Source organism: Oncorhynchus gorbuscha, linkage group LG25 (assembly GCF_021184085.1).
Source record: "Oncorhynchus gorbuscha isolate QuinsamMale2020 ecotype Even-year linkage group LG25, OgorEven_v1.0, whole genome shotgun sequence".
In the NCBI taxonomy this organism is placed as follows: domain Eukaryota; kingdom Metazoa; phylum Chordata; class Actinopteri; order Salmoniformes; family Salmonidae; genus Oncorhynchus; species Oncorhynchus gorbuscha.
In genome coordinates this window covers 43,926,080-43,946,079 of record NC_060197.1, presented here as the reverse complement: position 1 = coordinate 43,946,079, position 20,000 = coordinate 43,926,080, and the positions used below count along the sequence as shown (strand labels likewise).

The 20,000-nt window shown below is 46.8% G+C and overlaps 1 protein-coding gene across 3 annotated transcripts in view; it reads right to left on the bottom strand.

The window, feature by feature from the left end:
- zgc:194930 (uncharacterized protein LOC557813 homolog) overlaps positions 1-20,000 on the bottom strand; it is a 40,123-nt gene that overhangs the window by 12,832 nt on the left and 7,291 nt on the right. The window contains exon 1 of one of the 3 annotated variants that reach the window (XM_046328091.1): positions 9,497-9,773. The exons of the other annotated variants lie outside the window; for them this stretch is intronic. The gene's annotated coding sequence lies outside the window, so the exon portion shown is untranslated. Of the gene's footprint in view, positions 1-9,496; positions 9,774-20,000 lie in introns of those variants that run through there. 3 annotated transcript variants of the gene reach the window in all.

Below are 20,000 nucleotides of genomic sequence, written 5' to 3'. Positions count from 1 at the left end.
CTGACAGAAAGGTTATATCCCAGACTGTCTGGGTAACTAATGTTGTGACACACACTTTTCAAGTCTCAATCTATTGATCGTTTAGTTCAATATAGTTATTTTGTCATCTGTCCTGTGACATATAGGCAGCTTTGGTGAAGGCTTTTCTTATCGGGAGGATTCAAACCACATTGTCCAGGTTTAGTTTGGCTTGACCTCTGTCCATAGTAACTCCTGTTGTCCTCTCTGTCCATAGTGACTCCTGTTGTCCTCTCTGTCCATAATGACTCCTGTTGTCCTCTCTGTCCATAGTGACTCCTGTTGTCCTCTCTGTCCATAATGACTCCTGTTGTCCTCTCTGTCCATAGTGACTCCTGTTGTCCTCTCTGTCCATAGTAACTCCTGTTGTCCTCTCTGTCCATGCAGGTGATAGAGGACTCAGAAACAGAGTTTATTCAAGTCCAAACAGGGAATGTCCTCTCTGTCCATGCAGTAACTCCTGTTGTCCTGCTCTCTGTGAAGGCAAAAACATCAGTGAACTCAAGGAACTGGACAGGAACGGAACACAAAGGAATAAATAGTCCAGGGGAAAGGATCTCTAAATGTCCATAGTGACCTAATAAGACCAGCAGAGGGAAACGAATAGAATGGGGAGCACAGGGACAAGACATGATAATAAATGACCAACATGACACTCTGTCCATAGTGACTCCTGTAGTCCTCTCTGTCCATAGTGACTCCTGTTGTCCTCTCTGTCCATAGTGACTCCTGTTGTCCTCTCTGTCCATAGTGACTCTGTTGTCCTCTGTCCATAGTGACTCCTGTTGTCCTCTCTGTCCATAGTGACTCCTGTTGTCCTCTCTGTCCATAGTGACTCCTGTTGTCATCTCTGTCCATAGTGACTCCTGTTGTCCTCTCTGTCCATAGTGACTCCTGTTGTCCTCTCTGTCCATAGTGACACCTGTTGTCCTCTCTGTCCATAGTGACTCCTGTTGTCCTCTCTGTCCATAGTGACTCCTGTTGTCCTCTCTGTCCATAGTGACTCCTGTTGTCCTCTCTGTCCATAGTGACTCCTGCTGTCCTCTCTGTCCATAGTGACTCCTGTTGTCCTCTCTGTCCATAGTGACTCCTGTTGTCCTCTCTGTCCATAGTGACTCCTGTTGCCCTCTCTGTCCATAGTGACTCCTGTTGCCCTCTCTGTCCATAGTGACTCCTGTTGTCCTCTCTGTCCATAGTGACTCCTGTTGTCCTCTCTGTCCATAGTGACTCCTGTTGCCCTCTCTGTCCATAGTGACTCCTGTTGCCCTCTCTGTCCATGGTGACTCCAGAGCTGTATCCATGGTGACTCCTGAGCTGTATCCATGGTGACTCCGTGCATCTGTCACTATTTCTCACTGGATGTGTGTGTGTGTGTGGTAAAGAAAGAGTGTGTGAGAGTGTGGGTGTGTGTGCATGCGTGTGTGTGTGTGTGTGTGTGTGAGAGTGTGTGTGTGTGTGTGTGCGTGCGTGTGCATGTGTGAGTGTGTGAGTGTGTGCGTGCATGCGTGCGTGCGTGCGTGCGTGTGTGTGTGTGTGTGTGTGTGTGTGTGTGTGTGTGTGTGTGTGTGTGTGTGTATATACAGGATTTCTCTCCCGGCTGTGTGTTTGTATGTTTCCCTAGGCTTTAGCATTTATTTGCCTGGGTAAATAATTAATCGACGAGTCTCGAATGGGTTCGTCTGCTAGTGAAAGAGAGAAAGAGAGAAGCAAGGACACGGTGTCTTTCTTCCTCCAGCTTTGGTCTTTACTGAGAAACAGAAGAATGTGTAGCTGCAAGAAAGATTCAATGACCCGTGTGCATCTTAAAGGCAGCGGCCATCTTTCTTCCTGAGAGACTATGTGGTGCTTACGGATATTATTATGATATAAACATCACTGTGAAATAAGAAACGAATAATACATATAAAGACAATTACTCTTTTTTTTCTCCATTTTTTATAAATGTTTTATACCACATTGTTCCTCACATTGACATTCACTGCAACTCTGAAACAAGTCGCAATATCTGTTACAGGGTTATTTTTTACTTGTTCAGTAACAACAGTTTAGTTTTACTGTTGCAAAAATGTTTTCCTACGATGTGTCCTACTAAACATGACCCAGGACTGATAGGTCAGGGACACAGCGTGCTTCAAAAGGGCTTTGGACTGTTTGATAGAGAGAGAGACAGTCTAATGTCAGGAAACGGGTCTATCACTTAGCTAGTGGCTTCCATTGGCTCATTTAGTGCACAGATTCAGCCAATCCCCTCAATGACACCTGTTGGGTTGTCGGGAAAGAGAGTTGCCTGGATCAGCTTTCTGCATGTCTCCTGGATATGTAGTGTTCTGAAAACACATTGGACATGAGTGTCAGGAAGAATCCCTACCAGGAATGACGTTTTCACATCCAGTTCTGTGAAGTCAGCACATTCAAATAAATATCCTTTCTCTGGGCTTTGGGAGAAAAGGACCCATTAATCCCATGTGATTTTTATCTACGGGTATTAACCACGCAATTCTCTGATTAAACCCTCCTAAAACCGCCAAGATCGAATTAAACACATTTTAGGTGTAGCACAAACATATCGTCACGAGGCTTTGTGTGAATTATGTACACGGAAGCGAAATGTATTATGTACACGGAAGCTAAATGTATTAAGTTCTGAATTACTTCAACATGTTCAGTGGTGTATTTCGCCAGAGGCACATTGCTAAAATGACTGAGAAGGAGGAATTGGGAGGATATTTGCAAAGGTAAAATCTGTTTCCGTTGATTGAGAACGGACAACATGACACCGGGGTCACAACAGTTGAACCCGCAGCCTTTCAGGCTAAAACATTCTGTCTTGGGGTCAGCTGAGACGAGCACATATTCCACTGTCTTGTCTTTGACAACTGAGACAGAGATGACAGAACAGAACATTCGTGTTAAGACTGGGCTTAAGGCTTAACTGAGATGCGCCGATGTGCAAGAAAGCAGACCTGGGTTGAAATACGATTCAAAAATGATTTCAAATACTTTATATCAGCAAGTGAAATTGGAAAGGTTGCAGATTGCACAGAACAAGGCAGTAAGGATTGTTTTAAGGTGGACATATGGTTCTTCTGTTGAAGTCATGCTCAATGCTCTTGGTTGGTCGTCAAATCAACAAGATAATTGAAAAAAATTATATTTATTTTATTTTATCATGTACATCATTTAAAACGGCCAAACTCTATTCACAACGGTATTCAGTTGGTAAGAGACAGACATTCATTAAATACTAGGAATAGATTGTCCGCCATCTATGTGTTGTCCAGACAGAACAGTATTCAGTTGGTAAGAGACAGACATTTAGTAAATACTAGGAATAGATTGTCCACCATCTATGTGTTGTCCAGACAGAAAAGAGAAATAGGCAAAATAACATTTAGATTCAGAGCCATAAAGAAATGTAATAACTTATCTGAGCAAACCAGAAACCTTTCAATATATAAACTCAATTCATACTTAAGAACCATTTCAATCTAATACATAGCTGTTCTGGACTCTTTGAAGGTTTGTCCAAATGAGGACTAAAACAGACCCTTAATAAAATAAAATAAAAATATATGTGCTTGATTGAACTGGCCTGAGTTAATAAAGCCAATCTGACACTCCAGGCAGTCAACAGCATTTCCAACCCAGGTCTGCCTTGGGCTAACTGAGTTGCTCTGCTGAACAAGAGAGAGCCAGTGACATAATGAAAGGAGTTAACTGAACCGTCCTGTTAAACAAACAGTATCAGCATTTGTAGTACCTGGCCCACTCCCAAGCTCACGCGGCCTGGGTACTGATGGAAAGATGAAAACACCTGTTTGAACTTCAGATCTCTGCTTGGTGAGCAGGTTTGAGTTAGTTCTGTTACCTGAGGTGAACTAGAACAAGCCGATAGTTCACAACTTCAGACCTTGAGGCTTTCACAGTACAGCTGGTTTTGGGATTCAACCTATATACTACAACACTATAACACTATAACATTACAACACTATGACACTATGACACTATAACACTATGACACTATGACATTATAACACTACAACACTACAACACTATAACATTATAACACTACAACACTATAACACTATAACACTATAACACTACAACACTATAACACTATAACACTATAACACTATGACACTACAACACTATAACACTATGACATTATAACACTACAACACTATAACACTATAACACTATAACATTATAACACTACAACACTACAACACTACAACACTGACATTATGACACTACAACACTATAACACTATAACACTACAACACTATAACACTATAACACTATAACACTATGACACTACAACACTATAACACTATGACACTATGACATTATAACACTACAACACTATAACACTATAACATTATAACACTACAACACTATAACACTATAACACTACAACACTATAACACTATAACACTATGACACTACAACACTATAACACTATAACACTATAACACTATAACACTATAACACTATAACACTACAACACTACAACACTATAACACTATAACACTATAACATAACACTATAACACTACAATACTATAACACTATAACACTATAACATAACACTATAACACTACAACACTATGACACTATGACACTATAACACTATGACACTATAACACTATGACACTATAACACTTTAACACTACAACACTACAACACTACAACACTATAACACTATAACACTATGACACTATAACACTATGACACTACAACACTATAACACTATGACACTATAACACTATAACACTATGACACTATAACACTATGACACTATAACACTATGACACTATAACACTATGACACTATACCACTATAACACTATGACACTATAACACTACAACACTATAACACTATAACACTATGACACTATAACATTATAACACTATAACACTACAACATTATAACACTATGACACTATACCACTATGACACTACAACACTATAACACTATAACACTATAACACTATGACACTATAACATTATGACACTATGACACTATAACATTATGACACTATGACACTATGACACTATAACACTATAACACTACAACACTATAACACTATAACACTATGACATTACAACACTATAACACTATGACATACAGAGAGACAGATAGACAGACAGGCAGACAGACAGACAGACAGACAGACAGACAGACAGACAGACAGACAGACAGACAGACAGACAGACAGACAGACAGGCATACAGAGAGACAGAAGGACAGATAGGCAGGCAGAGAGACAGACAGAGAGAGAGGCCGACATGCAGACAGACAGACAGACAGACAGACAGACAGACAGACAGACAGACAGACAGACAGACAGACAGACAGACAGACAGACAGACAGACAGACAGACAGACAGACAGAAGGACAGATAGGCAGGCAGAGAGACAGACAGAGAGAGAGGCAGACATGCAGACAGACAGGGACTCATAAGTACGCCAGGTAGACCAGAAGAAGGAGGAGGGATGAATGACAGGCCCTACCGTCACTCAAATATTACACCACATCAATATCCTGTCATCAATACTGTCAGCCTCAGAGATGCATCAGAACATCAACATGACCAGCCATCGCTCTTCATTGGATAACTTCCACAGGGAATAGTGAGTTGGAGAATTCAATCTGTGTGTCAGATAACCTGTCATTGATTCTGATATTGGTCATTCGGTGGTAATAGCATTTTATATTTCTTATGATCTGAGGAGATAAGAAGGGCTAAACCTCCAGGACATTCTCCTAGTTGTTTTCCTCAGGAGGAAAGTGAAACGTTCCATTTTGGAAAAGTAGGCAATAAAAGTTGAATTGCTGAAGATTGTTCCCTAGATGTGAATTGGAATGGAATCGGTGGGGGGAGGGGCATCGCATTGGCTATCAGATCCATATGTGCAAATTCAAGGGGAAGATTTGTTTGTTTTCCTTGAATATAGGCTTCACATACGGCCTGAAAAAAAAATGTTTTATTGTCACATACACCAGATAGGTGCAGTGAAATGTGTTGTTTCACAGGGTCAGCCACAGAGGTATGGCGCCCCTTGAGCAAAATTAGGGTTAAGTGCCTGGCTCAAGGATACATCAACTCATTTTTCACCTTGACGGCTCAAGTATTCAAACCAGGAACCTTTCGGTTAGGGTTTCGGACCAAACTAAACCCTTAAGCTAGGGTTTCAGACCAAACTAAACACCCGGAGCCAGGGTTTCAGACCAAACTAAACACCCAGAGCCAGGGTTTCAGACCAAACTAAACCTAAAGCTAGGGTTTCAGACCAAACTAAACACCTGAAGCTAGGGTTTCAGACCAAACTAAACACCCGGAGCCAGGGTTTCAGACCAAACTAAACACCCGGAGCCAGGGTTTCAGACCAAACTAAACCTAAAGCTAGGGTTTCAGACCAAACTAAACACCTGAAGCTAGGGTTTCAGACCAAACTAAACCCTGAAGCTAGGGTTTCAGACCAAACTAAACACCCGGAGCCAGGGTTTCAGACCAAACTAAACACCCGGAGCCAGGGTTTCAGACCAAACTAAACACCCGGAGCCAGGGTTTCAGACCAAACTAAACACCCAGAGCCAGGGTTTCAGACCAAACTAAACCTAAAGCTAGGGTTTCAGACCAAACTAAACACCTGAAGCTAGGGTTTCAGACCAAACTAAACACCCGGAGCCAGGGTTTCAGACCAAACTAAACACCCGGAGCCAGGGTTTCAGACCAAACTAAACCTAAAGCTAGGGTTTCAGACCAAACTAAACACCTGAAGCTAGGGTTTCAGACCAAACTAAACCCTGAAGCTAGGGTTTCAGACCAAACTAAACACCCGGAGCCAGGGTTTCAGACCAAACTAAACACCCGGAGCCAGGGTTTCAGACCAAACTAAACACCCGGAGCCAGGGTTTCAGACCAAACTAAACACCCAGAGCCAGGGTTTCAGACCAAACTAAACCTAAAGCTAGGGTTTCAGACCAAACTAAACACCTGAAGCTAGGGTTTCAGACCAAACTAAACACCCGGAGCCAGGGTTTCAGACCAAACTAAACACCCGGAGCCAGGGTTTCAGACCAAACTAAACCTAAAGCTAGGGTTTCAGACCAAACTAAACACCTGAAGCTAGGGTTTCAGACCAAACTAAACCCTGAAGCTAGGGTTTCAGACCAAACTAAAGCCTGAAGCCAGGGTTTCAGACCAAACTTAACCCCCGGAGCCAGGGTTTCAGACCAAACTAAACCCCCGGAGCCAGGGTTTCAGACCAAACTAAAGCCTGAAGCTAGGGTTTCAGACCAAACTAAACCCCCGGAGCTAGGGTTTCAGACCAAACTAAACCCCCGAACCTAGCGTTTCAGTCCAAAGGTATTGCACTAAAATCTTTAGATGAAAAATGAGTGTGTCATCTCATACCAGTCTAGAGATACCAACCTGTCCTACATAAATACTGCCGGCAAAGCAAACTCACATACACTGTAGTTATGTACTTTGTGGATAACTTAATAACCTTTCATTGCCTGTGTAATTACAGTATAATGAGCACTATGATAGAGGAACAACAGTTATTGAGTTGTTGATGCCACTGGTGTAGTACAATGTTTTTAGGTGAGGGATACCATAAAACAAAACAAAAAATGACATCATAATTTCTTCAATCAAAGTTGAATATTGTCATAATGGAATATGCGTCAAATGCATTATCCAATTGCAATGTCCAGAACATTATTATCTAAAGAACATATTTGATATTTTTAATCGCCTAATACACCCAAGTTAGCCATAGGCTACCTAATAGGCTATCCTTACTGACAATCATGAACGATAATTTTTCACGTTTTACCGGGTGAAAAAATGTCCCAACTGCCAGTCCCTTGATTTGATCTCCATCAGTTTCATGGGAACATGTATTCAGAACTTCAGATGGCTGAAGGATAGCTGAAGGATGGCTGAAGTATAGCTGAAGGATGGCTGAAGGATAGCTGAAGGATGGCTGAAGGATAGCTGAAGGATGGCCGAGGATAACTAAAGGATGGCTGAAGGATAGCTGAGGATAACTAAAGGATGGCTGAAGGATAGCTGAAGGATAGCTGAGGATAACTAAAGGATGGCTGAAGGATAGCTGAGGATAACTAAAGGATGGCTGAAGGATAGCTGAGGATAACTAAAGGATGGCTGAAGGATAGCTGAAGAATAGCTGAGGATAACTAAAGGATGGCTGAAGGATAGCTGAGGATAACTAAAGGATGGCTGAAGGATAGCTGAATGATAGCTGAAGGATGGCTGAAGGATAGCTGAAGGATGGCTGAAGGATAGCTGAGGATAACTAAAGGATGGCTGAAGGATAGCTGAAGGATGGCTGAAGGATAGCTGAAGAATAGCTGAGGATAACTAAAGGATGGCTGAAGGATAGCTGAGGATAACTGAAGGATGGCTGAAGGATAGCTGAGGATAACTAAAGGATGGCTGAAGGATAGCTGAGGATAACTAAAGGATGGCTGAAGGATAGCTGAGGATAACTGAAGGATGGCTGAAGGATAGCTGAAGGATAGCTGAAGGATGGCTGAAGGATAGCTGAAGGATGGCTGAAGGATAGCTGAAGGATGGCTGAAGGATGGCTGAAGTATAGCTGAGGATAACTAAAGGATGTCTGAAGGATAGCTGAGGATAACTAAAGGATGGCTGAAGAATAGCTGAGGATAACTAAAGGATGGCTGAAGGATAGCTGAAGGATGGCTGAAGGATAGGTCTGCTGTTCGGCCAGTTCAGGAACAAATAAACAATCATTAGTCTAATAGGACTACAACTCTATGGTATAGCTATTAGTAGGCTACAGTCTAATGTAAATACATACATACAGCTTGATATCATTGCACAGTTTGTGAGGAGAGCTTAATTGCTAGTAGACATTTCATTGTATTGTTTAGCTTAAATAAATGTTGATTAGCTTGAACACATGATCACAATATGCCCTGTTACAGAATTAAAGAAAACAGAAAGGTGAACTGTAAATTCATAGAATTGATTCACATAGATTCGACATGCTATCAAATCGATAGACCGAGTAGGGAACATAAATCTATGCTAAGTAGAAATCCAGGAAATTCGTTTGAAACCAAAATCATCAAATTAATATTCCTTGTAATCTTAGTGGTAATTAAATGTAATGTCTCACTTTCTCCAATGATAAGTCTCCAGTTAGCTATCAAACCAAGGAGAAGGAGACTATTCACAAAAATAACTCCTGAAGACAACTAGAAAGATTGGCTCAGGAGTGTGTGTGTGTGTGTGTGTGTGTGTGTGTGTGTGTGTGTGTGTGTGTGTGTGTGTGTGTGTGTGTGTGTGTGTGTGTGTGTGTGTGTGTGTGTGTGTGTGTGTGTGTGTGTGTGTGTGTGTGTGTGTTTCTTGATTATTGTAGAGCCATGTAGGACCTCTCTTATCAACTTTGTGTCTTTTTAAGACTTTAAAACCCACCGATATGATGCAGAATCCACGCCTCTCTCCCTCTCATTCACTCTTCTGTTTCTCCATTCGACAGTTGGACGCGTCGGAGAGCTTACCAAGCCTGTACTAGTGACACCAGGAAATCATTTGCAAATGCCAAATGTCATAACCAAAGGACTTCGACAGGATGACGATGATGTTATCACAGCGCCGAGCGAACTCAGTACAGTAGCTTGTAACGCCGTCCGTAACACACGTACAGTATCACAGACGTAACGCCTCGGTCCGAAAGTAATCAGGCTACAGATGTTTTATTTTTTCAGAGCAGCAACGTGAGCCCGAAACACACCATGACTCAGCACTAAAAGTACAGTGTCATTTGAATAAGCCAGGCAAGGCCCGATGGGTTACCACTGAGCCTGTAGTCATGGTGATATGTCATGAGGACTACAATACAATAACAATAGGAACTCATTAGACACCGATATACACACAACACACAACAGACACACACCCATCCGTATTGACTGAACTTGGTCGACACAACGATTTTCGTCCTGTAAAAAAAAGCTGTGTTATATTTACCTCTCCTCTAACATGATGCAACCTGTTGGACTCTGACACGGCCTGTATAGCTCACTTTAGTCGCTGAAATGTCACTAAACGGACAAAATAATGCAGAACAAAATCACAAATGGCGGATAAGGAGTGGTAATGTCATATAAACTTCACCCCACTACCCCTACATCACCTTACCACCCCACTACCCCTACATCACCTTATCACCCCACTACCCCTACATCACCTTATCACCCCACTACCCCTACATCACCTTACCACCCCACTCCCCTACCCCACTACCCCTACATCACCTTATCACCCCACTACCCCTACATCACCTTATCACCCCACTACCCCTACATACATCACCTTATCACCCCACTAACCCTCATCACCTTATCCCCCACTACCCCTACATCACCTTATCACCCCACTACCCCTACATCACCTCATCACCCCACTAACCCTACATCACCTTACCACCCCACTAACCCTACATCACCTTACCACCCCACTAACCCTACATCACCTTATCACCCCACTACCCCTACATCTCCCCACTACCCCTACATCACCTTATCACCCCATTAGCCCTACATCACCTTATCACCACACTACCCCTACATCACCCCACTACCCCTACATCACCGTATCACCCCACTACCCCTACATCACCTTATCACCCCACTACCCCTACATCTCCCCACTACCCCTACATAACCTTATCACCCCACTACCCCTACATCAGCCCCACTACCCTACATCACCTTATCACCCACTACCCCTACATCACCTTATCACCCCACTACCCCTACATCACCTTATCACCCCACTACCCCTACATCACCCCACTACCCCTACATTACCTTATCACCCCACTACCCTTACATCACCTTATCACCCCACTACCCCTACATCACCTTATCACCCCACTACCCCTACATCACCTTATCACCCCATTACCCCTACATCACCTTATCACCCCACTACCCCTACATCACCTTATCACCCCATTAGCCCTACATCACCTTATAACCCCACTACCCTTACATAACCTTATCACCCCACTACCCCTACATCTCCCCACTACCCCTACATAACCTTATCACCCCACTACCCCTACATCAGCCCCACTACCCTACATCACCTTATCACCCACTACCCCTACATCACCTTATCAACCCACTACCCCTACATCACCTTATCACCCCACTACCCCTACATCACCTTATCACCCCACTACCCCTACATCACCCACCCCACTACCCCTACATCACCTTATCACCCCACTACCCCTACATCACCTTATCACCCCACTACCCCTACATCACCTTATCACCCCACTACCCCTACATCACCTTATCACCCCACTAACCCTACAACACCTTATCACCCCACTAACCCCTACATCTCCCCACTACCCCTACATCACCTTATCACCCCACTACCCCTACATCACCTTATCACCCCACTACCCCTACATCACCTTATCACCCCACTACCCCTACATCACCTTATCACCCCACTACCCCTACATCACCTTATCACCCCACTACCCCTACATCACATCTCCCCACTACCCCTACATCACCTTATCACCCCATTAGCCCCTACATCACCCACCACACTACCCCTACATCACCCCACTACCCCTACATCACCGTATCACCCCACTACCCCTACATCACCTTATCACCCCACTACCCCTACATCACCCACCCACTACCCCTACATAACCTTATCACCCCACTACCCCTACATCAGCCCCACTACCCTACATCACCTTATCACCCACTACCCCTACATCACCTTATCACCCCACTACCCCTACATCACCTTATCACCCCACTACCCCTACATCACCTTATCACCCCACTACCCCTACATCACCTTATCACCCCACAACCCCTACATCACCTTATCACCCCACTACCCCTACATCACCTTATCACCCCACTACCCCTACATCACCTTATCACCCCATTAACCCTACATCACCTTATCACCCCTACATCACCTTATCACCCCATTACCCCTACATCACCTTATAACCCCACTACCCCTACATCACCTTATCACCCCACCACCCCTACATCACCCCACTACCCCTACATAACCTTATCACCCCACTACCCCTACATCACCCCACTACCCCTACATCACCTTATCACCCCACTACCCCTACATCACCTTATCACCCCACTACCCCTACATCACCCCACTACCCCAACATCACCTATCACCCCACTACCCCTACATCACCTTATCACCCCACTCACCCCTACATCACCTTATCACCCCACTACCCCTACATCACCTTATCACCCCACTAACCCTACATCACCTTATCACCCCACTACCCCTACATCACCTTATCACCCCACTACCCCTACATCACCTTATCACCCCACTAACCCTACATCACCTTATCACCCCACTACCCCTACATCACCCCACTACCCCTACATCACCTTATCACCCCACTACCCCTACATCACCTTATCACCCCACTACCCCTACATCACCTTATCAACCCACTACCCCTACATCACCTTATCACCCCACTACCCCTACATCACCTTATCACCCCACTACCCCTACATCACCCCACTACCCCTACATCACCTTATCACCCCACTACCCCTACATCACCTTATCACCCCACTAACCCTACATCACCTTATCACCCACTAACCCCTATCATCACCTTATCACCCCACTACCCCTACATCACCTTATCACCCCACTAACCCTACATCACCTTATCACCCCATTACCCCTACATCACCTTATCACCCCACTACATCACCTTATCACCCCACTACCCCTACATCACCCCTTATCACCCCACTAACCCTACATCACCTTATCACCCCACTACCCCTACATCACCCCACTACCCCTACATCACCTTATCACCCCACTACCCCTACATCACCCACCCCACCCCTACATCACCTTATCACCCCACTACCCCTACATCACCCCACTACCCCTACATCACCTTATCACCCCACTACCCCTACATCACCTTATCACCCCACTACCCCTACATCACCTAATCAACCCACTACCCCTACATCACCCACTACCCCTACATCACCTAATCACCCCACTACCACCTACATCACCCCACTACCCCTACATCACCTTATCACCCCACTACCCCTACATCACCCCACTACCCCTACATCACCTTATCATCACCACCCCACTACCCCTACATCACCTTATCACCCCACTACCCCTACATCACCTTATCACCCCACTACCCCTACATCACCTTATCACCCCACTACCCCTACATCACCCCACTACCCCTACATCACCTAATCACCCCACTACCCCTACATCACCCTACTATCATCCCCACTACCCCTACATCACCTTATCACCCCACTAACCCTACATCACCTTATCACCCCACTACCCCTACATCACCTTATCACCCCACTAACCCTACATCACCTTATCACCCCACTACCCCTACATCACCTTTGCACCCCTACATCACCTAATCACCCCACTCACCCCTATCACCCCACTACCCCTACATCACCTTATCACCCCACTACCCCTACATCACCCCACTACCCCTACATCACCTTATCACCCCACTACCCCTACATCACCCCACCCACTACCCCTACATCACCTTATCACCCCACTACCCCTACATCACCTTATCACCCCACTACCCCTACATCACCTTATCACCCCACTACCCCTACATCACCTTATCACCCCACTACCCCTACATCACCCCCCCTACCCCTACATCACCTTATCACCCCACTACCCCTACATCACCTTATCACCCCACTACCCCTACATCACCTTATCACCCCACTACCCCTACATCACCTTATCACCCCACTAACCCTACATCACCTTATCACCCCACTACCCTACATCCCTACATCATCCCCACTACCCCTACATCACCTTATCACCCCACTAACCCTACATCACATCACCTACCCCTATCACCCCACTACCCCTACATCACCTTATCACCCCACTACATCACCTTACCATCCCACTACCCCTACATCACCCCACTACCCCTACATCACCTTATCACCCCACTACCCCTACATCACCTTATCACCCCACTACCCCTACATCACCTTATCACCCATTACCCCTACATCACCTTATCACCCCACTACCCCTCATCACCTTATCACCCCACTACCCCTACATCACCTTATCACCCCACTAACCCTACATCACCTTATCACCCCACTACCCCTACATCACCTTATCACCCCACTACCCCTACATCACCTTATCACCCCACTACCCCTACATCACCTTATCACCCCACTAACCCATCACATCACCTCACCCCACTACCCCTACATCACCTTATCCCCCACTACCCCTACATCACCTTACATCACCCCACTACCCCTACATCACCTTTATCACCCCACTACCCCTACATCACCTTATCACCCCACTACCCCTACATCACCTTATCACCCCACTACCCCTACATCACCTTATCACCCCACTACCCCTACATCACCCCACTACCCCTACATCACCTTATCACCCCACTACCCCTACATCACCTTATCACCCACTACCCCTACATCACCTTATCACCCCACTACCCCTACATCACCCCACTACCCCTACATCACCTTATCACCCCACTACCCCTACATCACCTTATCACCCCACTAACCCTACATCACCTAATCACCCCACTACCCCTACCACCTTATCACCCCACTACCCCTACATCACCCCACTACCCCTACATCACCTTATCACCCCACTACCCCTACATCACCTTATCACCCCACTACCCCTACATCACCTTATCACCCCACTACCCCTACATCACCTTATCACCCCACTACCCCTACATCACCTTATCACCCCACTACCCCTACATCACCTTATCACCCCACTACCCCTACATCACCCCACTACCCCTACATCACCTTATCACCCCACTACCCCTACATCACCTTATCACCCCACTACCCCTACATCACCTTATCACCCACTACCCCTACATCACCTTATCAACCCACTACCCCTACATCACCTTATCACCCCACTACCCCTACATCACCTTATCACCCCACTACATCACCCCACTACCCCTACATCACCTTATCACCCCACTACCCCTACATCACCTTATCACCCCATTATCCCTACATCACCTTATCACCCCACTACCCCTACATCACCTTATCACCCCACTAGCCCTACATCACCTTATAACCCCACTACCCTACATCACCTTATCACCCCACTACCCCTACATCACCCCACTACCCCTACATAACCGTATCACCCCACTACCCCTACATCAACCACTACCCTACATCATCATCCCCACTACCCCTACATCACCTTATCAACCCACTACCCCTACATCACCTTATCACCCCACTACCCCTACATCACCTTATCACCCCACTACATCACCCCACTACCCCTACATCACCTTATCACCCCACTACCCCTACATCACCTTATCACCCCACTACCCCTACATCACCTTATCACCCCACTACCCCTACATCACCTTATCACCCCATTACCCCTACATCACCTTATCACCCCACTACCCCTACATCACCGTATCACCCCACTAACCCTACAACACCTTATCACCCCACTAACCCTACATCTCCCCACTACCCCTACATCACCTTATCACCCCACTACCCCTACATCACCTTATCACCCCACTACCCCTACATCACCTTATCACCCCACTACCCCTACATCACCTTATCACCCCACTACCCCTACATCACCTTATCACCCCACTACCCCTACATCACCCCACTACCCCTACATCACCTTCATCACCCCACTACCCCTACATCACCCCACTACCCCTACATCACCCCCTACATCACCTTATCACCCCACTACCCCTACATCACCTTATCACCCCACTACCCCTACATCACCTTATCACCCCACTACCCCTACATCACCTTATCACCCCACTACCCCTACATCACCTTATCACCCCACTACCCCTACATCACCTTATCACCCCACTACCCCTACATCACCTTATCACCCACTACCCCTACATCACCTTATCACCCCACTACCCCTACATCACCTTATCACCCCACTACCCCTACATCACCTTATCACCCCACTACCCCTACATCACCTTATCACCCCACTACCCCTACATCACCTTATCACCCCACTACCCCTACATCACCTTATCACCCCATTAACCCTACATCACCTTATCACCCCACTCACCCCTATCACCCCACTACCCCTACATCACCTTATCACCCCACTACCCCTACATCACCTTATCACCCCACTACCCCTACATCACCCCACTACCCCTACATCACCTTATCACCCCACTACCCCTACATCACCCCACTACCCCTACATCACCTTATCACCCCACTACCCCTACATCACCTTATCACCCCACTACCCCTACATCACCTTATCACCCCACTACCCCTACATCACCTTATCACCCCACTACCCCTACATCACCTTATCACCCCACTACCCCTACATCACCTTATCACCCCACTACCCCTACATCACCTTATCACCCCACTAACCCTACATCACCTTATCACCCCACTAACCCTACATCTCCCCATACCCCATCATCACTACCCCTACATCACCTTATCACCCCACTAACCCTACATCACCTTATCACCCCACTACCCCTACATCACCCCACTACCCCTACATCACCTTATCACCCCACTACCCCTACATCACCTTATCACCCCACTACCCCTACATCACCTTACATCACCCCACTACCCCTACATCACCTTATCACCCCACTACCCCTACATCACCTTATCACCCCACTACCCCTACATGACCTTATCACCCCACTACCCCTACATCACCTTATCACCCCACTACCCCTACATCACCTTATCACCCCACTAACCCTACATCACCTTATCACCCCACTAACCCTACATACCCCACTCACAGACATCACCCCACTACCCCTACATCACCTTATCACCCCACTAACCCTACATCACCTTATCACCCCACTACCCCTACCCCTACATCACCCCACTACCCCTACATCACCTTATCACCCCACTACCCCTACATCACCTTATCACCCCACTACCCCTACATCACCTTATCACCCCACTACCCCTACATCACCCCACTACCCCTACATCACCTTATCACCCCACTACCCCTACATCACATCACCCCACTACCCCTACATCACCTTATCACCCCACTACCCCTACATCACCCCACTACCCCTACATCACCTTTATCACCCCACTACCCCTACATCACCTTATCACCCCACTACCCCTACATCACCTTATCACCCCACTACCCCTACATCACCTAATCACCCCACTATCCCTACATCACCCCACTACCCCTACATCACCTTATCACCCCACTACCCCTACATCACCTTATCACCCCACTACCCCTACATCACCCCACTACCCCTACATCACCTTATCACCCCACTACCCCTACATCACCTTATCACCCCACTAACCCTACATCACCTTATCACCCCACTACCCCTGACATCACCTTATCACCCCTACATCACCTAATCACCCCACTACCCCTACATCACCCCACTACCCCTACATCACCTTATCACCCCACTACCCCAGACATCACCCCACTACCCCTACATCACCTTATCACCCCACTACCCCTACATCACCCCACTACCCCTACATCACCTTATCACCCCAGTCCCCTACATCACCTTATTTCAACCCCACTACCCCTACATCACCTTATCACCCCATTTGAACCCTTGGTCACCTTTATAACCCCCCTACATCACCTAATCACCCCACTACCCTACCACCTTATCACCCCACTACCCCTACATCACCTTATCACCCCACTACCCCTACATCACCCATTGTTTGCTGTTTGGGGTTTTAGGCCTACATCACCTTGATATCAGCCCACTACCCCTACATCACCCCACTTTGATTTGATACATCACCTTATCACCCCACTACCCCTACATCACCTTATCACCCCACTCCTCTACATCACCTTATCACCCCACTACCCCCAGTACATCACCCCACTACCCCTACATCACCTTATCACCTTATCACCCCACTACCCCTACATCACCTTATCACCCCATCACCCCTACATCACCTTATCACCCCACTACCCCTACATCACCTTATCACCCCACTAACCCTACATCACCTTATCACCCCACTAACCCTACATCTCCCCACTACCCAGACATCACCCCACTACCCCTACATCACCTTATCACCCCACTAACCCTACATCACCTTATCACCCCACTACCCCTACATCACCCCACTACCCCTACATCACCTTATCACCCCACTACCCCTACATCACCTTATCACCCCACTACATCACCTTACCATCCCACTACCCCTACATCACCTTATCACCCCACTACCCCTACATCACCTTATCACCCCACTACCCCTACATCACCTTATCACCGCATTACCCCTACATCACCTTATCACCCCACTACCACTACATCACCTTATCACCCCACTAACCCTACATCACCTTATCACCCCACTAACCCTACATCTCCCCACTACCCAGACATCACCCCACTACCCCTACATCACCTTATCACCCCACTACCCCTACATCACCTTATCACCCCACTACCCCTACATCACCTTATCACCCCACTACCCTTACATCACCTTATCACCACACTACCCCTACATCACCCCACTACCCCTACATCACCCTTATCACCCCACTACCCCTACATCACCCCAGTTTCACTACCCCTACATCACCTTATCACCCCACTATGAACCTACATCACCCCACTACCCCTACATCACCAGAAGAGGATCACCCCACTATCCCTACATCACCCCACTATCCCTACATCACCTAATCACCCCACTACCCCTACATCACCTTATCACCCCACTAACCCTACATCACCCCACTACCCCTACATCACCTTATCACCCCACTACCCCTACATCACCTTATCACCCCACTACCCCTACATCACCTTATCACCCCACTACCCTTACATCACCTTTTCACCACACTACCCCTACATCACCCCACTACCCCTACATCACCTTATCACCCCACTACCCCTACATCACCCCACTACCCCTACATCACCTTATCACCCCACTACCCCTACATCACCCCACTACCCCTACATCACCTTATCACCCCACTATCCCTACATCACCCCACTATCCCTACATCACCTAATCACCCCACTACCCCTACATCACCTTATCACCCCACTAACCCTACATCACCCCACTACCCCTACATCACCTTATCACCCCACTACCCCTACATCACCTTATCACCCCACTACCCCTACATCACCTTATCACCCCACTACCCCTACATCACCCCACTACCCCTACATCACCTTATCACCCCACTACCCCTACATCACCTTATCACCCCACTAACCCTACATCACCTAATCACCCCACTACCCCTACATCACCCCTACCCCTACCACCCCACTACATCATCACCTTATCACCCCACTAACCCTACATCACCCCACTACCCCTACATCACCTTATCACCCCACTAACCCTACATCACCTTATCACCCCACTACCCCTACATCACCTTGCACCCCTACATCACCTTATCACCCCACTACCCCTACATCACCCCACTACCCCTACATCACCTTATCACCCCACTACCCAGGGTTGGAGTACATTACATTTAAGTCCCCACTACCCCAGGGTTGGATCACCTTATCACCCCACTACCCCTACATCACCCCACTACCCCAACATCACCTTATCACCCCACTACCCCTACATCACCCCACTAGTGTTTTACATCACCTAATCACCCCACTACCCCTACATTACCCCCACTACCCCTACATCACCTTATCACCCCACTACCCCTACATCACCCCACTACCCCAACATCACCTTATCACCCCACTACC